The sequence below is a fragment of the Acanthochromis polyacanthus genome, chromosome 4 (assembly GCF_021347895.1).
Source record: "Acanthochromis polyacanthus isolate Apoly-LR-REF ecotype Palm Island chromosome 4, KAUST_Apoly_ChrSc, whole genome shotgun sequence".
Classification (NCBI taxonomy): Eukaryota; Metazoa; Chordata; class Actinopteri; family Pomacentridae; genus Acanthochromis; species Acanthochromis polyacanthus.
Window position 1 is genome coordinate 46,186,276 of NC_067116.1, and position 24,883 is coordinate 46,211,158.

General features: G+C 39.5%; 1 long non-coding RNA gene across 1 annotated transcript; it reads left to right on the forward strand.

The window, feature by feature from the left end:
• Positions 1-2,806: 2,806 nt before the first annotated feature.
• On the forward strand, positions 2,807-17,851 carry LOC127533740 (uncharacterized). The gene is made up of 3 exons (XR_007941483.1): positions 2,807-2,909; positions 11,090-11,203; positions 14,024-17,851. It is a non-coding gene; the product is annotated as an uncharacterized LOC127533740 (long non-coding RNA).
• Positions 17,852-24,883: the final 7,032 nt, after the last annotated feature.

The following is a 24,883-nucleotide window of genomic DNA, read 5'->3' on the forward strand; positions in this document are numbered from 1 at the left end:
TTCTTTATAGTGGATGGCATCTCACCTCCTATACAACAACGCTTATCCTGTTATGCAGAGAATGGTGTTGTCGTTGCTATTCACAATAATGGAAATCAATCCCAACATGACTTTCAATTTATTTGCATGAATAAGTAATGTGCCCTTAATTCAGCATGCTGAAAGGAGCCTGAGCCTGGTGCTGCTGCCTTTTTTATGCAACTATTAGCATAAGAGAGGCTGATTCTTTTTAATCAACTAATAATGAATGTTAGGGGAGGCCTGTTCAGACTGCACCATGAGACCTCACAGCTCACGCACACACAAATGCAAAACACACACAAACCACAATATCAACCTGATGACCAATTAAAACAGCAATCCCCTGTACCTGTTTATTCTTCCACTTGCTCTCTCTTGCATCTCTGCTTGTGCTGATGCTGATTATTTTTGGAATGACAGGTAACACTTCATTATTCAAAATCACCCATTTAAGATAAAAGCAAGTTTTTCTCAACCCAATTAGATCTGCACCAAAATTAAAAATGCTAGCTTTCAGTTCAGTTCCCATAGACTTCAAATACAATGGCCCCCTCTGTAATAGTTTTATTAATTGCATTTACATTAGTTGAGTTTCCTCAGACCTGCTAATGTGCAGAATGGCTCTGGAGACTTGGTGTGTGTGTGTGTGTGTGCACACATGTGAGTACTGTGAGTGAATGTGTGCAGTTATGGCTTTTTCCTTCCATTGTTGTGCAAACTTGACTTTTCTCCTGAGTTCTTTCCACTTGAGAGCTGTTCACACCTACCTAGCTCACTTCAGCTGTTTGTGCGTGTTGTATACTCAACAACTACCCGTTACTGTCTATAAAAACTCTTCCTCTTAGCCCTGTCTGCCTATTTCCCAATGCACGTTTTGTATATATGCCAGAGGCAAGACTGTTTAGGTTTGGGGTTTTTGAAAAAAAAAAAGAAAACACAACACACACACACAAAAAAACGTTTAATTTAATTCAGCTCTTAGAATTCCTTTTTTTTTATTTGGCAGATGCTTTTGTCTAAAGTAACATAAAAATAAGTTACAGCAGCTTTTTCAACTTTTTTTTTTTTTAAGCCTCGCATGTACAGCAGAGCTATGAAATGATGGGCTGGTGTTATGTTTGATTGGTCTAAAAACCTGGCAACTTTCACTGGTGTAGTACTGGATGCTTCTAGCTTTGGCTGCACAGTATATTGTTTCTACATTGTGATGTTTGCATGCAAAATGGTCAAACTGCAGGACGTTGTGTGACAAATAAGGCAAATTAACACAAACATGTCATGCTGCACTTTTTTTTTTGCTGCTTGACAGAAAAAACATTAGCATGATTTTCATTTTCCAAGACAAATGTACAAGAACAATCTGTCATAAAAATTCAGTCATAGAGCGTCATTTACTGGGGATGGAAGGGTTTGTCGACGTGCAGGCTCCACATGTGCATAGCAGAGCACAAATGAGAGCAGAACAGGAGCAAAACACTGAGAAGAAAGATTTGATTGTTTAAAGAAATACAACATAAGTGTGTGTGAAAATATTTCAGCTACAGAAAGGATGATGTTGACTGAAATAAAGTCTTTTTAGGCAGGGCCTTGCAGTAGTTGTGCCACTACACGAGGCCACATCATGTTTGACGATTTCAGTCAGCACCACAAAAAATGATTCAGTTCATCTGGTGAAAGATGCCTATATAGTTTCACATTTTAATAAATACGTCACTGAAAAATACAGTTTTATATATAGGGCAGCTTCACTCCTGCATTTCTAACTAGTTGAAATTTAGAGTTTTAAGGCATTAGTAGGAAAAAAATTGACTCAATAGCACAAGCTCTGTAGTGTAGCCTGCACATATTGTGATGTGTAGAGATACACCGACTTAGCAGAGCCTGTGTGGCTGTTATTTCCACATTTTAGTAAGCTTCCATTTGCATTTACTCAAGAGGATGTTAAATATGTACAGCCTGAGAGCTTCTCAGTACAGGTTAGAGTGCTGGTGAAATTTCCATCTTTTAACCATATGTGATTAATAAAAACCCTCTGCTGGATGTGCTTGATAGCCTTTTACATGGGAAATCACAATAAACAGAAAGCAGATGAAAAAAGCCCCCCGTCAAATTCGGCTAAGAAAACAGCAAATCACCAAAGCTTCCTGCCGTGTGTCGAGGATGTGATGTTGAGCTGTGGCTCCTCTTTGTGTCCACTTGGGTGATAGTCTGATTTTCTGGAGCTCTGCCATTCGCCAAGGCAGTTTGGGATTCTTGAGTTTCAAAACCAGAACCAGAAACGGGACAGCTTTTAAGGCTCCACCGCTGCTCCCTGGGCACATTCTCTGACTACTGTTTCAGATCATTACTGAGTCCCAGTAATCAAAACTGATTTATGTATATTTTGCGTGTTCGGGTATGTTTTCTGTCCAGATGTACGCAACTTTGTGGTACTTTTCTAATTACATGTGCGTTATGGGTATGTCTGATGATATCTAACCTTATTAAATACTATCTTATTCAGAATTTAAAAAGGCAGTGTACTTTAAAGCCACTCCTTTTATGGTGCTCTGGCTAAAATATGATAGATATCCGACCTCTTAGTATGTTTTGAATCTGCTCCTCCACTTCCTGTCCTGCATGATCTGTGTCAGTGATGTTGAATTGGGGGAAGCATGGGTTTCAGTGCAAAATGTTAACGCTCAATCTCTCTTTGTCCTGTTGTCCTTCCCTACCTTTGTCTATGCCTTTCTGTCCATTTCTTGTCCTTCCTTCCTCCCTCCCCTCTCCCTCCCACTCCCCCCTGTCTTCCAGTGGGTACTCCTTACTACATGTCACCAGAGAGGATACACGAAAATGGCTACAACTTCAAATCTGACATCTGGTCACTAGGATGCCTGCTCTATGAGGTAAACTATGTGAATGTGTGCACACACTGTCGCCTTGCAGTCAAAGATAGGAGTGACATGAGAACACACTGGCTCAGACAAACCTATGAGCAAACAATTCACAATCCCACATATTAGAGTACTGTAAAAATCTATCGAAATATATACATATAGGCCTTCAGGATGTGTGCTTTTCCACATAGTTGCTCTTTATGTACATTCACATTTGCTATTAGTAATAATGTGAAAAATCAAAAAGCACTTTTACAGAAATAATAAATAAAAATTTTCTGTCACATTTCTTGATCTCTCTTCTTTCTCTGTGATCTAACTGTTTGAGTTAAAGTTCTTTAGCCTGGGAACCTGCTGAACGTTGAAAAGCTGGTGAGTGAAGGGAACTGACATGGCCATGTGTTTTAGATAAGGCTGCCCAGTGACACTGACTAGTTTGATTAGTCAGGAGCAAAACACCACAGGGCTCTGCTGTAGACCACACTGAGTGGAGACAAGCCCTGGAGCAGCACACACAGCAGAGGGAACAAAGAAAAAAAAGAGTGACGGGCAGAACAATAATAGACATGGATGATAGCAGTCAATCTGATGTCGAACCTTGCCAACTTTCACGTGCACTGAATACACACAGGCAGGCGCAAAACTTAGAAACACACTGTTGGCTAAGGAAATGCCCACATTTTCCTCCCTTCGTCTCTTCTAACTCCCCCGAGTTCCTGATCATTTGGGCTGCATTTCAACGCACCAGTGACTACACCTTCTCTACAGCGCCTCAGGCATAGAGGTGGAGAACGCGCAAGGAAGAAGTTCGAGCTCAGCTTGCAGGTCATGGTTGCTCAGAGACCACAGTCCTTCATGCTAATTAGTTCCCCACAATGCACTGCGGCAGTGCATGTCTGTGGTTGGCTGAAAACGGCGGGTGCTGTGGGTCACATTCTGTTTTTGTGCTTCTTTATATGTGTGCAGTGTGTGCGTTTACATGGAGGATGCTACTTTTACTGTTAATACAAAACAGATTGCTGGGTTATATTACTCTTGTTGCATAGTCTCTGCAGGTATTGTTATTGCGTAATTACAGCAGCCATGGATTGTTCTGTTCAGTTAAGGCAATTTTGATGCAGTGCTTTTTGTTATAATGAGTTGTGTTTAGTCCTTACCGAGCAAAGTTTAGGTATTTTGATTCAGTTTTACTACAAAAAAACTAAAAACAATATTGTTTGCCTCACATTTGGACAGTTTTTTCTCTTTCACACAGTCTCTACGTTGGGATTTGTTTGATTAAAATCGAAGATTCTGTTCACAGTGTATTTTTTTCTTGTTGTTGATCAAGCTGTCCATTTTGAAATTTTCAGCGTACTGCGTTTGCAATCTAAGCACTGGTTGTTTCAGTTGGCACACAATGCATTGATCTTTTGTACATTTCACGGTTAGAACTGCTAGGCCATCACAGTCTGGACTACATATTGAGAAAGTAAGATAGAGGCAAGGCAAGAGCTAGAGAGGAAAAAAATAGATGAGACATGTTGCTCCCTGAGGTGGTCAGAAGGCAAGGAATAAAGATGCAAGGTGAAAAAGTTTAGGAATCTATATAGAAGCAATATAGGAAGCCAGAGAATGGTGAGGGCATGGGCTGTAAAGTCATAAGAGAGAATGAAGAAAAAGATGAGACATAAGGCTAGAGAGATAGTTGGGGCAGAGGGGAACAGTTGGAAGGGAAAAATTACAAATAGTGAAGCAGGGTTATAGATTGCTGGAGCTAAGAGAAAGATAGAAGGTGTTCATTCGGAGAGAAAGTACTATAGGTACAAGAGCAGAGACGGGACTCCAGCCATCAGGTCAAGGTGAGCCATGCAAGGAGCCTGTGGAGATAAAGATTTTACAACCTTATTGTTATCAGAGCAGTGCTCACTACGCCATGCATATTCTCTTTGAAGAACAGACTCTTGCTTTCCACTTCTTCGTAAGAGGGCTCCACAGTGCATTCAGTGTCAGGAAACTTATCTCTTTCTCTCTAAGACTCTCTCCTCCATTCCTCTTTGCTCTATTCTCCTGCCTTCTGCTATGTTTCCCTCCATATGCCTTCCTTTCCTCACTTAACCTTCAGGCATAAGGAATTCACATAGAATTCCACGCCTGATCCCTTCGGTACTCATTGATTTCGCTCTGAACATACAGTAGTGGCTGAGCATTGTGCTGGTTTTTGTGTATGTGCGAGTCCAGGGAGTTTGGTTCCTTGTGTGTGAAACGGCTCCATTTGAGAGAGCTTGCATTTTTCATTCTTGTGCCCGGGGGTTGAGTAAGGGTCTGAAGGGTCCGCCCGTCAATACCTGGTCATTGTATCTGCGTCTATCTTCATCTCCCATTCTGTTTGATCCCTTTCTCCCTGTGTCCAACCTCATTACATCATCTGACCCTGCCCTGTGCCCTTCACCCAAACCCCCTATGCTGTCGAAAACAGGGATGCTCATTCAGGTTTTCTCCCAGGGTGACCAGGAAGCTAAGGAGCGGGTTTAATCGCATGCCAGTCAGAGATTTCAGTCTCCTTGTGCCCTTTTATCGTATTCAACATCAGAACCGCGTCATAGGCTGAATGTATTTCCTATAAAAGGGATGCATTTTATATACACACACACACACACACACACACACACACACACACACACACACACACACACACACACACACACACACACACACACACACACACACACACACACACACACACACACAGCAGGTCTCCCGCTTGTACAGACATGTTGCGGTTGCAGTGTTTGGTAGAGGAGGAGAATATCTTGAAAAGCTTTCCTGGAACGTGTCTCCTTCCTGTATGGAGCTCAGCCATCCATACCTCTGACTTTGCCCGTGTCTCATGCCTCCTGCCTCATTCCACTCCCTCCCGCCTTGTTTTGCTGTTGGTTTTATGAGACCCCAAAATGCTGGGTTCTCAGCAGCTGGTGTTTGCATGCGATGAGATGCCCCTGTGGCTAGCTCTCTGTATGGGACTGAAAGGGAGTTTTTCTTTTTTTTTTTTTTTTTTTTTAAACAAAGCCTGGGTATTTGTCAACTTATACACTGCTAGTATCTCCAACTAATGGCTTAGTCCATTGTGTACAGTGTCTAACCCAGTTACCCATGTGTACATTTGTTGATCCCGTACACATCTTCCTTATGCATGCCCTCACTCAGGCCTGAAAAAAGCTGCTTTTAGGCTCAGATTGCAATTACTTTTGTTAAACTCAGTTGAAGATTTGTGCAGCCATTTTATGACCATGATTAGACTAGAATAGATTATGTAAAGGTATAATTTCACGTTTTGCCAAATCTGCCAGCGTGCAGTCTTCTTAAGAGTTTGATAAAAAGCTAAAGATCACTCTCATATGTCTGTCAAATACTTTAAAAACTAATTTTTCTTGCTTATTAACTGAGGGGGGGGGAAATCCAGCATATTTCACAAGATAGTTAAAAAGAGATATGCATTCAACAATGTTTAGCTGCTCCTTTAGAATTTGTATTTCAAGTAAAATTGGTCAGTGTAGCTGCAGTGAAATTGGGACATGACAACGCATTCTTAATCAACTTTCTTCAGAAGTTCAGCCCACTGGAACAATCTGATGCTTTCAACTCACCCATCCATTTTTTTTCCTCTTATCTTTCTTTCTTCTTTCCCTCTTCTTTTTTAAATGTGTTGAAATAGAGTAGTGATGACTCCACTGGGTGTAGCTATATGTCTAATGACTGTCCCTACATTGTGACTTATTGCCTTGATTAATATATCATCATAAAACCACAAGAAGAACCAAGGAGCACATAAAAAAGTCATGTGTTCCTCACTTGCACAGTAGGGCTTTTGTGTGTATGTATTTGACAAAAGGCAGAGAGAAGAAATATATGAAATGCACATGCATTTGGCATGTGCGTGTTAATATTCAGGTGTTTATTTTGATGTGACATGTGCCGTAATTATAAATGTGTTTTAAATGAGTAAGTGAGAATTTGTGAGAAGCCCGTGGATCCCAGGCTGTAAAGGCTCTGGGGATAAAGGGGGGTTGGAGGGAGAAGACGGGAGCCTCTCGCAGCTCCTTTTAATTGGCATACGGGGAGAGAAACTGGAGAGAGAGAGAGAGAGTGGGATAAATGTTAATTAAACTGGAAGGCCCCATCCAGACCTTTTACACATGCAGTGATGCTAGCTTTACATGCTTGGGCTGGAGCGAGCACAACCTGGCTAAATGAAGAGCTGAAAAAAGAAGAGAGTGTATGTTTGTGAGCACCGACTGGAGCTGTAGACTTTGGGAATGAAAACATTTTTGGACAGTGTTGCCGTTTTGCCACTTCTCACTTTGGGAACTCTCAGAGGGATGTTTGAGGATGTAGACTTAGTTTTAGAGTTAAGGTTAAATAGTTAAAAACGTTGGGTTCGGTGTTCTGGATGAGGCATTTAGTGTGTGAAGGTGAAGATGAGGGGCTAGCAAATGTTTTGTGTCAGTGAGGGTCCTCACAAAAATAGAAGTGCAAACGTACTTGTGTGTGTTTGCGAGGATGTGCGTGTGTTCTGCCACCAGCAGCTCACACCCCTTAGACAGACAGCAGGCATGCGTGTGCTTTGTATGTCTCTCGAATATCAATGAACCATACGCACGCGCACACACACACACACACACACACACACACACACACACAGACACTGTTTCACACTCACACACCGGGGCCTCAGAGGTCAGAGAGTGAGTCAATCATCTAAACCGTTGCGACGACAGTCTGAGAAAAAGAAGTAAGTGTGTGCTTGTGTGTGTGTGCGTGTGGGGGTATGCATCTTTGTGTGTGTGTGTGTGTGTGTATACACGCTGAGAGCAGGGGGCCGGCAGCTGTCAGGGGCTAGGAGCAGCAGGCACTAATGAAGCAGATGAATAGTGCAAAAACTCCCAAATACAAACAGGACAGTTGACATTTTTCATCTGTCAAAAGCAGAAGATGCATGAAAATACGATGGGGTCTTGTTTAACCCTTTGCCTCCCGGTGTCAAAAGCTGGCTGCTTTTCTTCTTTTCCTCTGTCTGCTTCTGTCTCACCTTCTTTTCCTCTCGCTTATTGAAAAATTTGGGGTTTTTTTGGAAAGCACCATCTAATCCTTACATAGAAATGTGCACACTGTGCCCTGTAGAGTACTAAGAGGTGTATGCATATTTGATATGAAGCAATTAAGAGTCGTTCCAAGACAATGAAATTAGCTTTCTTTTTTGCAAACATGGGCATGAACAAACTCGCACTTTTGTGAAAGAAAGCCAGCTGAGGCGGAGTTTGCTTGTCACTGTCCTGTTAGTTGTTTAGCGCTCTCAGCGTGGTTATTGGAAAGCGATTCAATTCTAAGATGGAAGTGCATATCCATTGACTTGGAGGCAAATGATGCACAACAGAGATCTGAAGTTTTGTGGCTTCGCTGTGCAGATGATGTATTTATAGGCTGCAGTGAATGTCTGATTGGTTGGTGCTTTAATTGTAGGGCGTGTGGTGTTATCTATGGTACTGTATTTAATGTGGTTGGTATGCAAATGTCATGTTGGTCGTGTTGCAGCTGATTTAATGCAAATCAATCCAAAAATGCAACATAGCATATTTGACTAAAGACTTGGAAGTGGTTTCCCCTCTATGGCTTACTGTGTTGTCATTTGTGTTTATTGCTTTTAAATTTAAGTAGCATATGTGTCTCGTGCTTAATGTTTAAAATTCAGCTCGCATAGTTTATGTACATCACAGAGTTCTTATGTATTATGCCATTATACCAGAGCCAGACTGCTTACTGTAGCAGTGTCCTTCTGAAAATGCAGTTTGTTTTCTCCAGTGAGTGTGCATTTTCAAGGATGTACTCCTGTGTTCAAGCTTTGCTGTATGTGCATATGCCCATATCTGATTAACATAATCACTAGTGAATCATCGTGAAAATGTTAGGCCACAAATATGAAGCTTTCTTCCGAACACTAGTGTATCCTTGCTGATAAACAGGATTATGCATTTCCACACACTTCCCATCACTGTCAACCACCTGCTGTGCCAGCCTCAGTAGTAACGCTCAGCAGAGGGAGAGAGGTGTCCGAGGAGAGACAGATCGAAGGAGATCCTCTATGCTTAATGTTGTGTATTTTGGTGAGACCATGCTGTATTAATCTGTCTGTTTGATTAAGAGTGCACAAGAATGCATGAAGATAAATAGTGTCCAGAGGAGAGATTCTGCTGCCGTCATCTTGACTTCCTAGTGGAAGCTGTGACAGAGACTCTGTCAAAATCTGTCCGATAGGAAACAAGGACTTTCCTGTCTTCTGTCTCTGAGACCATGTCACTTAGCAATTTTTTTTTATCTTAACAGTAGTCCTAGATGTTACAGGTGTGTGAATCAGTCGAGCAGTAATAGTTTTTTTTTTTATAGTCTGCAAGAAAAATAGAATGATCCACTGAGTTTATTTCTAAGTAAGAGAAAGGCAAGAAGTGTTGCAAGTGCAGTGCAAATTTATGTGCATTCAGCGGCACAACTTTGTCTCTTCCTGTTCCTGCTAAAACACATCGTCTGTAATTCAGCTCCTTTTTCCTTCTTGGTCTTATTCACACTGAAATATTTTGTCTCTGTAGTTCCCAATATTGTGGAAGCTGGCAGATTCACACTAACCTGCTGTGTTCTGTATGGAAGAATTCCATTTGGATTCATATGTGGAGACTTTGTTCTCATCTGCTTTCACGCTACCAATTAGCAGGCTGTCAAATACGTACTGTACTTTCTCTAACAATAAGGCAGAGACACCTGAAAATGGTTGAAATAATAATGTGTAAAATTTCATCTGCCCACAGACAAACCTGTGATGTGTTTTTTCTTATAGCAAAGCATGTTCCTAATTCCAGTTTGCCATCATTCCCTTGTTATCAACACATGCAAAGTTTAGAAACAAAACTATGCAATAAGCCTGGAGGTGGAACCTGCAAGGGAAACGCACAGAAAGCTATCAGCAGTGTGTGTCCATCAGTGGCCTGAAGTCAGGTTTCTACATTGGTCCAGAAGACGCTCACTCTCTCCAGGAAGTCATTGAGATGTGCAGCAACATGTCAGGGTTCTCTGCCAAAAAACAGTTGCAGGGCACTGAATTAAAATATGGATTTCACACAAGATGTAGGTATACATATTAAATAGTGCAACTTTTTGCATATGATTTCCAAGGAATACCTGATAAAAGCCTTGTTTGATATCGTATTGGTTGTACATTTAGTGCGCACCATCTTTTCCTATATAACATTCTTTTGTAAATTCATGAAAAGAGAATACCAAGCCAATACCCTCAAGCAGCGAGTTACCTTCAATGATAAATGTTGATGGTAAAGGCCAAGTATTTAAATGAGGGAAAATTTTATATTAAATGTGCTTGTTATGCAAGTTTGCTTTGGGCTTCACCTTGCACACGCATCTTTAAAAAAATAGGAAGTGAGTCAGTCACTAAGCCTGGCAAACATGACATGCTAGTTTACTATTCTTAGAAAGGCATGAAGGATTCTTCGCCTGTTTCCACTCACCAGCAAAGGTTTCCTTATGCTTTCAATTCTTCCTTCCCATTCCCATTTGCCCTACCTCTGCTCTGCTTGCTTGCATTTGTTTTTCTTGAGAATATGGTTTTCTTACTGCTCCAGCAAACTGAGAAATTCTCTCCTCGTACCCCTACACCCCTTTTCTCGCATGCCTCTCTTCTTTCCTCACCTCTGTCTTTTCTCTCATTTTCATGAGAGGAAAGACACATTTTCAAGTTTTCAAAGCCGCATCACAGAAAAGGCCAGCAAACTGGAGGAAAAAAACACTAGTTAAGGGAAGCTTTCATGGATTTTTATTTTGTTTTGGTTCACTTGTATTTTATACCACTGTTTGTTCAAAAAAATAAAAAGATGGTGTACTGATTTGATATGAACCAAAACTTTAGACATATTGACATTTTGCCTTTCCCTATTTGTTTCCCATACCCAGTCCATACTTTAATCAATAAGATAAACCTCAGCAACAATAAACTGCGCAGACTCTGCTTATGCACAGTCTTTTGTATTTTACTTGCGGAGTCTGTTTTAGTTGTGATTTTAACTTGATTCTCTCACCCTTTGCTCTTGTCCTGCCCTCTCTTCTCTCTATATGTCCCTTCCCTGTTTCTTCATATGTCTACGCTTTAGATGGCAGCCCTACAGAGTCCGTTCTATGGGGATAAGATGAACCTCTACTCGCTTTGTAAGAAGATAGAACAATGTGACTACCCCCCTCTTCCCTCAGATCACTACTCAGAGGAGGTAAGTGCTTGTAGTCTTATCAGTCATCTTTTACTGCTCTGGCACAGAATAGATATGGACGTGCTCGGTGTTTGGAAACGACCCACGGTAGTCTGGACTCCTAAACACCTTAAAAATAATTGACAAAGTCCCTTAATGAACTACTATTTTATGAAGAGGTCATTTTCTTTCTTTTCTTTATACCAGTTGCCTGATTTTTACTTGCATGGACTGTTGAAGTTATTTTTGATATGAAATCCACCCATCTGTCTGAGCTACACTACGGTACGATATTACTCTGTGATCAAAAGACTGGCTGTGATTTTAGCCGTTTGGAAAATGAAATGCACATATCAAAAGCATCTGGTCATGCTTGAGAGCGGGGTGAAAGTAAATGGGCTAGAGTGTCATGTTTCCCGAACTAAACATTAAATCATCTGCTGTAATTCTGTGAAGACTTATCCATGCACAAAAATGTAATGTAGTCAGGCTGTGGTTAAAGATCGCCTTATTGCTGATTACCGGTGACATGTGCATGAATCTGCATGGCTTTGTATTTGCATGCCCTCTTTGTGTGGGTGGCATTTTTTCTGTCTCTTTCCTCTTAAATGCATTTAGTCGAATGCACATACACGCACAACCTGAGACACTGATTCATAGTCACATATGTGGATACACTGCAGGTATTGGATCCATTTGGCAGTGATGCTGTGCTTTGTTACTGACTCACTAAAACATTGAGTTATTATAATTGCTTAATAGCTGCTAATTATTAGAGAGCAGACATTACACAGCAGATCATATTTCTTGATAACAATCTAATCTAATTAAAGGACCGTTCCAGTGATTCCGACACAACCCATGTTTCATCTCCTATCCTACAAATGATGTTGTGTATTTGATTAAAACTGATTTTCATTATCGATTGATAAACTGTTGTGTGGTTTAAAATGCCCAAGGTAACAGCTTCAATCCAGGGCCGATCTCATCAAATGTAGCTTTTGTCCGAATACGAGTCCAAAACTGATATATTCCTAACTTCACCATGATACTGAAAAATAGAAAAACTGTTCTACCTTTTGTTTGAAAACCTGAAACCAGAAGCTCTTGCACGTTTGTCCTTTATTGATTATACTCCGCTGATTTTTTTTTTCCAGCTCTTAATTAAATATGCGTTCCATCACAGTTAACCATGCTGCTGAGTTTTATGAACTTCTTGCATCTTAGGCATTTTTAAGAAGATCCACTGGTGCGTTACTGAGACAGTAAACATCAAGTATGTTTTTTCGTGCTAAAGTTAAGTTTTTGGTTTTATTGGATGTTTGTTTTATTGCCATATGGAAACGATTGAAAACAAATGGCTGCTTGGAACAGTACAACCGAACAAAAACTATAAAGGTTTAGCAAAAATGTAAAGCATGCATTTTATATACTTTTGAGGCTGAAACCTGAAAACGTGCAGGTATGGTCCTTAAAGCAAGCTCTTCCAGTTATACCTATTCATCACATTCCCTCCACCACAATCAGTGTATCTGCATACACAAATCCACAGTGGCTAATTTTAAAGGGCTATCCTTATTCATATCTCTCTTGTCAAATAGTAAACCCTGCAGAGCGAGGCTTTTATTACGCTGTGCTATTTACTTCATTAGGCTGATAAAGGCTAATTGCAAGGTGTTTAAGCCTCTGTGGTATCTGTGTGAGTGTGTGTGTTTGTACTTGGAAAAGATATTGTGTAAGTGGAGGCTATATTTGTTACAAGAGCTCTCTTTCCACACACACACACACACACACACACACACACACACACACACACACACACACACACACCAACCACGCTGAGCTTCTGCGTTGCCCCACATGTCACCCCCATCCAGGAGAAAGGAAGACAAAGCGAAAGAGAGAGGGAATGATAGAGCGAGAGACAGGGCGATGGAGAGATGGAGATGAGGGGGGTGCCTGCAGCGCCTGTCTGGATGTAAACAATGCTCCTGAAGGATCGGCAGCAAACTGTCAGCTGCTCATCTTTGTTGTGTCATTTAACCATCTCCGTCTATGCTTCCCCCCCCACGCCTCCCTTCACTAGCTCCCACCCCCCACCCCCTCCACCTGACACTCCCCCACCACACTCGCCATGCAAAGAAGCGCATGAATATTTTACATATCTGCATCTCTGCACCCCCACCCCCACCCCATCACCATCTCCATTCTGTGCGACTAATTCTCAGACTGTCTGAATTTGCATCTTTCTCTCACTTTTCTCCCTCATTCATGCACACAGACACACACTTGCGCACACACATGCACATCTATACACAACGGCGGATGAGGACTCGTCCAAGCCGGAGCCACGCAACAGCGGCCAGGAAGTCGGCAGACGGTTACCATAGCGACCTCATGTAGATGTTTTTTTTCCCCCCTTTCCTCTCCATCTTTTATTATCTTCTTTTTTAATGATGGCGGTGGCTGTACCGCCTGCGAGCCTGTCTGTCTATCTGCTCCAATCAACCGCCGCGCTCAGCTTCAAGTGTAAGTGCTGTCTCCGGATGGCAGTGGAGTGGCAGCAGCGTGCGTATGTGCATGTGTGTGGGTGTGCATGTGTGGGCTCTGGTAAAAGTGGATTCGGCAGACCAATAAGCGATTAGTGCAGTAACCGAGCCTTGCATCTTCGTCTCAGTTTGGTTACTTGTTGCGCCATTTTTGGTATGGCTGATCATTTGGAGGGTGTTACCGGAGGTTTGTTCATTTCTCCTTACAGCTGTTTTAAAATCCACAGTTCTGTCATTGACTGTATCATTTCTCCATTTTCCTCCCAACTTTCACCCCCACCCCTATCACCAGCTGAGGAACTTGGTAGATATGTGCATCAACCCCGACCCGGAGAAGAGGCCGGACATCACCTACGTGTACGACATTGCCAAACACATGCAGAACATGACACAGGGCAGTTAAGCCCAGAGTTACACACACTATGCCTTGCAGAACTCCTCCCAACATCCCCTCTTGCTTTTCATGCTGGACTCGTAATAAACCTTACAGCTTATTTTCAGAGCACAGCTCTGGAGTAAGTAGTACATGTACATGTAACAGATTTTTATTGTCATGGAGATGGTATAGTCACTAACATGACTGACACCCAAACCTTTTCTGCCCTAGGATAAAGATTATAGAGATGATACTTTTTGTCCATGGATCTCCCATTCCTTAAACTTCAGTAATGTTATTATTACACTGAAAATCAGTGTATTGTAGCTCACTGATGTGTTGCTTTGGCTTTAAAAAGCATGTCATTTTTTCATGTAGTGATGTAAAGCTGTCCTTCAGCAGCTGCTACTAGCAGATATACTGATAGAAAGCAGGTATACTGGAAACAGGTAAAATTTGGAAAATTGTAACGTTCAGTGTTTTTTAGTTAAACCGTTAATCGTTGCAACTAAGACGAAATATCACCTTGTAGGCTTATGGTGTGTCAAATTAGACCTGTAGTTATCAAATGGCACAGGGAAAGACCATGCAACATTTCAGCTAAAATTGGAGTGAAAAGACTTTCACTCAATGACAGCAAATCTGAGACGCAACAGAGTGTAACTGATGGTTGAAGTGTTGTTGTGTTGCACTTTTTACCCTGGTACTGGAAGGCTAGCAGGGTGATCATGTCTAATGAATGTATGAGGAAAGGAAGGAACATAGTAGATGGTAGACTAGAGACGTGCTAGGGGGAGAACATGGGCAAATGTCTCCACAACACTTGGAATGTAAGTCATTTTGGCACCTATGTGTTGTCTTTGAAAAATTCAGAATGCATCTTTTTTGACAGCCTAGAAGGCATGGGAGCTGTAACAAAAGCAGTTTTACATTCTCTGTTTACCTTAGTCACTGACACCAAAATATTTCCTCCTTAGTTCAACTTAGACAAAGTATACTGTTGTTGCATAATGTGAGGTTTTGTAGCGCCGGTAAAAATCACATAAATCAAAGTCGAACCACATTGTTCTCCATCGTGGTTCAATGGATGCATCTGACCCACTAGAAATGTGGTCAAACTAGACAAAATGGTTTTATAACGGTGTGTTAATAAGCCATTTACAATGCATTACCAAATGGTTCGTTTGATATTTAAAGCCCTTAAAAGATGTTAGATAACATCAATAGGTTGCACACAAATCATTTAGAAATGTGGTAATAAACCATTTACAATGTATTACCAAGTAGTGCTGTAAATGTGGAATTTATGCATAACACATGTTTATGAGTGGTAAACCTACCATCAGAACAGTAAAAAGACATAAACTTGTGAACATAGAAGGGATTATTTACAAAAGCAATAATGGTCTGTGTATTAACAGTAAAATGATCAACAACTGATGCATTTATTACATCTATTTTATCAGTTTGATAAATGAAAACAATCTAACAATTGAACTTTCATTTATCCATCTAGATATTTAGATATGTATGTATAGATATTTAGACATAGATATATAGATTTAGAGAGATGGATATAAACGGATACATAGGCAGTATTTACAGACTTAAGATCAGAAATTGTCTATATATTTAAACCTGTAGTCTTGTGTCCACTATTTTGTGATAAAGAATGCTACATTTTCAAGTTTTATACATTGTATTGTTACTTAGATTACTTTTACACCGAGAGTATATGCAGTACTTGCTTTCAAATATAGAGCTGCAGAATACCTCAAGCTGATAAATGAGGTGTAGTAAATGAATCGATTCAGCATTTACAACATTTTTCAAGTGTCTTACAAACATAAGTAATCTACTCATGTTATATAATTGCTTTTAAGGGTTTATCATGTAAATGTAACCGTTGTATAAATGATTTATTAACATGCCTTATTATAAAGCCTTACCACCAAGAATTTGTTCATGTTGCTGTGCAAATTGCAGTTTGTGTGTTTTTAAGAAACAAACATCAGACAATAGATCCTTTCCTTATGCAGCCATCTATGCTAGGTAACCAGAGTGTGCCTAACTTATGTCCTCAGCTGAGAGGAAATAAGACAAAAATCAACATCCAGAGCAACTTATATATACAATGTATGACAAGTATATCAAAGACTTGGTCTAAAAAAGAAAAGGAAAAAAATATCAGCCGGACTAATTTAGTTTTACTGTGCATAGCGAAGAATAAAACCCTCCCTGAATGAATAAAGGGTTTGAGTGACCTGTTGTGCATTCAGAAGGGTTTTTGTTTGTTTGTTTGTTTGTTTTTTGTTTTTACAGTGAATAGGTTTACACCAGTGGGTCACAAGTGATCAGCGCTGACTACCGCTGGTTTACATAATAACAATGACACACCATCGAAGGTTTAGTAGGTGAAAAATGATTGGTTTCTTTCACTGTCTTATGAATTCTCTTTTAACATTGTCAAATAGCCTGTTAGCCCTTCATTGAAATTGTATGCCCACTGTTTTTACAGATTTCCTTTCTTTTTTAATTAACATTTGATGCTATTAACATGTTATATACAACATCAAAGCTTATACAGTCAAGCCTGAAGTTACTCACACCTCTAAGCAAATTTCAACTTAAAGTTACCTTTAAAATGTAAATTAAAGCTAAGAAATTATTTTTTCCACAATGATGCCTCATGTACATCATCTTATTGTCTTTTGGGAAACACCTGTGTCATTTCCAATCACATAAAAACTTGCTGGTTGAATAAAAGTAACTTTAAGCCAACATTTGTGGGGAGTATGAATAATTTCAGGCTTGACTGTAGGTGCAGGAAAATGTAAGTTATTTTGTTTTGGTTAACAGAATATTTTGATAGTATGTTGGTAGCTATTTGTCAGAGACTTACAGAGACAGTGTTGGCAATTTTAGTTAGTAATCGTACACCTTGTCCTAGATTTACTTTGTTTCTCTTGCTTTTCATTCCCACAGTGACAGAACATTTTTCCCCCATTTTAGTAACTCTTAATTTTTCATCATCTTCGCCCCCAGTAGTTAAACTTCTATCTTTATGCTCTCTGAATGACAACATCTGTATAGCACCAAAACGTTTCAGTATTTTGTTGTATTTACAGTGAAGCAATTGCTTTAAAGCACTTTTTAGATATTTTAGTTTTGATGCTATACAGAATTCCCTGCTAGTTACAAGCAGAAAAATACCAAAAATAGATTCTTAAATGGTTTAAGGGAAACAGATTCTAATGTTTCAGACTTTCTTTTAAGCATATTTAAATATAGCACATGATGCAGTGATAATGGCTGTATAATGCATTCACATCATGGCCTTTCGCAACACCAAAGTACCACAGTTACAAGGAATATGGCTGGATCTGTGCAGGAATGGTTGTGTTTTCTGGTTTTTGACAGAAGTGTAGATCCTCACTCGGGGGTTGTTTATTACACACAAGTGCTACGTCACTTTAACAAATATGACTCTTGATTTTATTTTTTTTCCGTTGTATGACAGTGCTCCAGTGTGTCCCAGCCCTTCTAGCTTAGCCCAGTTTGCTTTTATGCATGCCCTTTGAAATTGGTATCAGAGTCCAGGTGTTGTCCAGAAAGTAAAATATTGGCAAGTCATATTTATTGTCTTGGTAGTTTAGCTGTTGTCTGAACATTTCATGTCAAAGTAAATACCCACATCACAAACACCTTGTATGCAAACTAAATGTAATAAAGCTTTGAAATTTCTTTTGGACAGAAGGAGTGAGTGTTTGAATCTCTTATCTGGTTTTAATGGATTTCACTTCTCATCCAGCTTTTAAACATTTCTGAGTCATAACAGGCTTTGATTGTATACATTTCCTCCAGGGCATCACTTGTTTTAACCAAATAAACAATAACACATGAATGAAGAAAAGAAAAATGGTAAGATTTATGCAAACTGCCAAGCATAAAGCTCAGCCAACACCATCCAGCTGCAGAGCTACATTTCCTGTTGGGTAGTTCCTGATCATGTGGGTCCTTTTGCCACGAAAGACCAAGCTGCTGGTTCAGAGTTGAGGTATTTCATTGTGATGGACTACAGACCAACTATACCAGCATATTGGTGAGTGTATTTATGTCACTTCCATTTAGTGGCTTCTTGGGATGGACTGCAGCCTCTAAACTTGAGGAACCCCAACTGCATGTGGGACAGTGGTGGATTTGAACTACAAGCTTAGAGGTGAAGTCAAATTTATTTATTAAACACGGGAGTTAAACCGAAGTGTTATACAAGTATAAATAGCAACTCGTAAGACAAGCACAATGACTGAAACACAAGTCTGAATAAAAACAATAAAATAAAGGAAAAAACAATAAAAGATGAAACTCTGCTTTCATGGAATGCTAAAGGGAAGACGTGGGCCAATAGCAGTGAGTTAAACGTTTTTAAAGTCTCAGAAGTTGTTGAACAGGCAAAATGTTTCACAGTTTAGGACCAGCTACTGCAGAAGCTCCATTTCCTTTTGTGTGTAGATCCTGAAACATTCAAGAGCATCGTGTTAGTTGACCTCAGTGCTCTAACTGGGGTATGTAAGTGTAAATAAGATGAGTCATTCTATTTAAAACCTTGAAAACAAAGAATTAAATCTTTGAACAGGAAGAAAGCCAGTGGAGAGAAGCTATACTGTAACTACTACATACACACGTGGACAAAATTGTTGGTACCCCTCAGTTAAAGAAGGAAAAACCCACAATTCTCACTGAAATCACTTGAAACTCACAAAAGTAACAATAAATAAAAATTTATTGAAAATTAAATAATCAAAATCAGCCATCACTTTTGAATTGTTGATTAACATAATTATTTAAAAAAACAAACTAATGAAATAGGGCTGGATAAAAATGATGGTACCCATAACTTAATATTTTGTTGCACAACCTTTTGAGGCAATCACTGCAATTAAACGATTTCTGTATTTGTCAATGAGCGTTCTGCAGCTGTCAACAGGTATTTTGGCCCACTCCTCATGAGCAAACAGCTCCAGTTGTCTCAGGTTTGATGGGTGTCTTCTCCAAATGGCATGTTTCAGCTCCTTCCACATATGTTCAATGGGATTCAGATCTGGGCTCATAGAAGGCCACTTTAGAATAGTCCAACGCTTTTCTCTCAGCCATTCTTGGGTGTTTTTGGCTGTGTGTTTTGGATCGTTGTCCTGTTGGAAGACCCATGACCTGCGACTGAGACCAAGCTTTCTGACACTCGGCAGCACATTTCTCTCCAGAATGCCTTGATAGTCTTCAGATTTCATCGTACCTTGCACACTTTCAAGACACCCTGTGCCAGATGCAGCAAAGCAGCCCCAAAACATTACTGAGCCTCCTCCATGTTTCACCGTAGGGACAGTGTTCTTTTCTTCGTATGCTTGGTTTTTGAGTCTATGAACATAGAGTTGATGTGCCTTACCAAAAAGCTCCAGTTTGGCCTCATCTGTCCAAAGGACATTCTCCCAGAAGCTTTGTGGCTTGTCAACATGCATTTTTGCAAATTCCAGTCTGGCTTTTTTATGAGTTTTTTTCAGCAGTGGTGTCCTCCTTGGTCGTCTCCCATGAAGTCCACTTTGGCTCAAACAACGACGAATGGTGCAATCTGACACTGATGTACTTTGGCCTTGGAGTTCACCTTTAATTTCTTTGGAGGTTGCTCTGGGCTCTTTGGATACAATTTGAACGATCCGTCTCTTCAATTTGTCATCAATTTTCCTCTTGCGGCCACGTCCAGGGAGGTTGGCTACTGTCCCGTGGGTCTTGAACTTCTGAATAATATGAGCCACTGTTGTCACAGGAACTTCAAGCTGTTTAGAGATGGTCTTATAGCCTTTACCTTTAAGATGTTTGTCTATAATTTTTTTTCGGATGTCCTGGGACAATTCTCTCCTTCGCTTTCTGTTGTCCATGTTCAGTGTGGTACACACCTTTTCACCAAACAGCAGGGTGACTACTTGTCTCCCTTTAAATAGGCAAACTGACTGATTATGAGTTTGGAAACACCTGTGATGTCAATTAAATGACACACCTGAGTTAATCATGTCACTCTGGTCAAATAGTTTTCAATCTTTTATAGAGGTACCATCATTTATGTCCAGGCCTGTTTCATTAGTTTGTTTTTTTTAAATAATTATGTTAATCAACAATTCAAAAGTAATGGCTGTTTTTGATTATTTAATTTTCAATAAATTTTTATTTATTGTTACTTTTGTGAGTTTCAAGTGATTTCAGTGAGAATTGTGGGTTTTTCCTTCTTTAACTGAGGGGTACCAACAATTTTGTCCACGTGTGTACTGTGGTGGAAGTAAGTTTTCGGACACCTCATGTATTTGTGAAATATTGCATTAGGTATCACTCTTAGGGGAACTCTTCAAGTGCAGTTTATTTTAGTACAATCACAGCCATAATAATAAACAAATCCTTTAAAAAAGCCATTAAAAACTTTAAATTGATTAGTTCTATGAAAATAAGAAATTTTTTGAGTTTTGGGTCATTTTGGTGGAATTTAGTTTTGTTAGATTTTTGTATTTGTGTCCGTCTAATGCAGTCACACCTTTTGAAACACAAAAAAACCCCTTTTTTCACAAAAATTTCATGATAATATTTGAGATTGTGTAAAATTTTAAAGACGTCAAAAGTTTTTTTTTCCCCCACCACTGTACTGGGTTATGAGATTACTTTTCCTTTCTATTGTTAAAAGTTGACTGTTCGACATCGTCATGTAGAGAATCACAGTCGTCCGTTTGGATGGTGATAAAGGCGTGAATACATTTTTCCAAGTCTTGAAGAAGCAGCTCGAACTTTTGACTGGTGAAAGCTGGTTTTGGCCACTAAGCCCATCTGTCTGTTGAATCTGAAGGAGCTGTCGAGGATTTTTCTTTTTGTTTTTTTTACAGAAGATCAACTGTGTGATGCCAAATGACCGAGAGTGCTGTGAGGGTGATCCAAAGAGCCTGCTAAACCAAACCTAACAGCCAAAAGAGATCAAAATGGAGCCGACGGTATCATTTCAATATTTTTTTAGTATAGATTAAGTACTTGCCCTATAATATCTACTATACGATTATTTAAATCCCAACAAAGTTCACAGTTTTGAGACAATAGACCATTTTGCAATATTTAAGCAAAAACATATAAACATACATATGACATCTCAAAACACACTGTTAAAAACCCAAGAAAAAACACTGCAGAGACACACGCAAACTCATTTGTCGACTTTAATTTCCTGCAGGTGGCAGAAGTATCAAATTTGTGGCAGTAGTTGCTTGACTTTGCTGAAAAGGTTGACATCTATATAACATCATCCACAGGGCAGCTGCTGCTATGATTTTACTTTTGTTTACGTGGCATTATTTGTCATGCACACGATTACAAATAAACAATATGCAAAAATCACAAAAGAACATTCAAGACACATCAGTATGGCCAGGATGTAAGACTTAATGTATGACCTTATTTCACAAAATTTAAATCATCCATTCTTACCAACTTTTTCTTATTGTCTCCCACAGCATCAGCATTGAATTCAGTTCTCTCAGAAAGGCCCCAGCAGGTATTAAAATGAATACTAAATGTAAATTAAATGTGGGAGTGTTGAAACAGTGAATTGTGTTCACTGGAGGATGTCTAATCTTATTTTATGGAGTTTCAATCAGACCCGTACACATAAATGAATTTTAATTTAGTCTAACCTCCCGTTTTGTCCTGTTCATTCAGGTTACATTTCTTAGAATTTGTGGAAAAATTGGATGTCACTCAGAATAAATAATAGTAAACCATATTCTCCCAATCAGTGCTCATTTTGGTATAATTCTATGCCTGAGTTCTGTATAATCATAAAACGAGTAGAAGATCTTAAAAAGCCTGTCATATCAAGATTGAAACTCAGTGGACAGTTCCTTCTGCCACAAAGTACACATTCAAACAAGAGAAAAGAACATGTGGAACCAAAACTATATGCCAATGTAAAAGACTTACTGCACATAGAACAACTTAATAATTGATCAGCAGCTCCATCAGGACTTTCTTTCTTTGTTTCCTGAATGTTGTTACAGAACACAGGTCTTGTAGACTGCCACAACCAACACCAACCGTGTGGTGACAATGAAGACCTGAACAACAATGACAGCTTAGTCAGTGTCCGTGAAATGACCATTTTAACAGAGTAATATCCAAACGGTAGTGTCTTATGTTGTGTTCTGTTGATCACGATCTGAAATATTCCTTGGAAAGCAGTCACCTAAAAAGAAAAAAATACATCCATTTATCAGGAGTGGTGGCACTCACTGAAACATTATACCATCCTCCACTGTGTAGTGGAGCCTGATTGAACTGAGGCGGGCCATGCTAACATCTCTGGGTACCCGCCTTTTACTTGAAGCGTCCACATCCTTCATTAAGCATAACTTGAAGCCTTAATTTGTTTTAATCATCAAAAAACAATGAAATAAACATTTTGCTAATAATTTAGTTTTAAATATTAGATGAATATTTTATTTTAAAAAAACACTCTATAAGAAAACCACATGAACACAAGCTTAAGAAACCATGGGGGTGAGGGAAGGAGGGCGGGAGGCAGTAAAGGAGAGAGAGTCCAAGGAAGTGACCTTTTTTCCACCCTGTTGAGGGCCTGAGTGAGTGAGTGGTTCGGTTTTATGACTGACTTACTTTTGAAGTCCGTCTCCAGTGGCTGTTTGATGAACTGCAGTTTCTCATTGGTCTCTTTTCTCATCCCCAGAGGTTACTACAGGCTCCTCTTTTTAAATTAGGTATTTTAGATCCATTATGAGTGACATTTCAGCAACTGGACCATTTTCATAATAAAAACATTTTTGATGCCTACATCACCTACACGGTGATGCAGACAAGTAGCAGAACAACGTTTGCAGACCTTTTACATGTACACAAAGCTGTAACACACTAAGGAAAGGGGACAATCCAAAAAGCACCATGTGGGCTCTTTAAGTCAACAGTGAAGGTTGTTGCTGATATTTGCCCAAACCAATGATCTGAGGAAAGAGCAGCAGGTTTTTTGTCTCGGCCTAGAAAGAGGACTGCTACCTTCACTTTGGTAGAGGAAGCCTCATCTCTGCTGCTTCAAACAGGAAACCACACGTCTTTCTGCTCATATTTCTATTAGTCAGTCTGTCCATATGTATGTACAGGTATATTTGGATCCAGTTTTCAGCGCTTGGTTTGTGTTTATGTACAAATGTGTATCCAGGCTGTTAAGGTATCTGTTTTCTAAACCTGGCAGTGTTTTTCTTCCTTGGTCTAGTTTGTGATGCTGCATCTTTACCAGTGAAAGAAAAGCATTTGAATGCAGTCACTGTGTCTCACACTGTACTTGATACGGTCACATGTTTCTCAACTTTACATGTTGATGAAGCTTTCTGAATCCACCATTGAACAATTCATTGCTGTAGCTTTTCTATTCCACAGATTTTCAGCAAAGCTACACTGTTGACTTCTGGAGGTTTGTCTAAAAATCAGCAACACGTCTGTACATCATTGTGATTAAGTTGATTTTATTTATTTAACCAGACTTGGTTCAAAACATCAGAATGAAAACTGACACTTTCCACCATGGTAAAATATGCACACCAAAGCAGCAAAATCATTTAAATTCCAAAATGCAACAAAGTGATGAAGATACCACAGAATTTACTTTGTTAAACAATATTTCAATAGAGTACAATATTGGAGCTCTTGGCTAATAACAATAATACAAATTTAACAATAGCCTCTAAAATGTGATAAAAGATCTTCTGCAAGCTGAATAACTTGAAAACTTATCATCGAGAGTAAATGGTGATTTGATGTGAAGCTCCATCAGGCCTTCCTTCATCAGCGAGCTGCTTTATGACGCCATCCAGGAGGTCGTGTATTCATGTAGACTATGACAACAAAGAGGAAACATGACACAAAGTACAACTGCAGCACAACATCACGCCTCAGTATGCTTCTAAAACTTCTCTTGACTCAGCTCTTTTACACATTTACAGCTACAAATTATTATAATGTTCCACAGTTTTTGGAGAATAACATATCAGGTCAATACAGTGTTCAAATAATGATGTTAATATTTTACTCACTTGCTGTTGATTCAAGCATCATGTCGTCATTCACACCACTGTGGAGAAAATAATAGAGTAAATGAAAATGTGGCTTTGTATGTAAACTGAAACAAATCAGTGACAGTCAGACTTATTCAGGAGGTTTGATACGTGGTCTTTACCTTCTGGACTCTCTGCGCTTCTTCATGTAGTTCTCATAGATCACCATAAACACCACAACCAATATGTTGGCAATGGGGAGGCACAGAAAATTAATAATGGCAGCTTTGTAGTTGTCTGTAAATGAGGATTACAACAGAAGAATATCAAAATGGTTACATTCAAGATACAATTAAGAGAAACTGAGTTAAATATCACAGTAAAATTATGTTTTGTGATTTCAATGAAAACAGCACATACGCCCGGTGTAAATATATCTCGTCTCGGGTCTGCGCTCCAGCACTCCATTGAAAACAGTCACCTATAAAGACAGAATGTCATTAAGAATTACAGCATCCAGCAATGAATGAGCAGTAAAATAGGAATATTCTGAAGAATTACAAAACAGGATTATACATACCTCCACTCCGTATCTCGTACCGTAGCTCAGATCTCTGAATTCAAAGTCACACTTGTTGCTCTCACGTTTCTCATCATAAAGACTTGTTCTGTCATCATCAACATCAAGATTTCT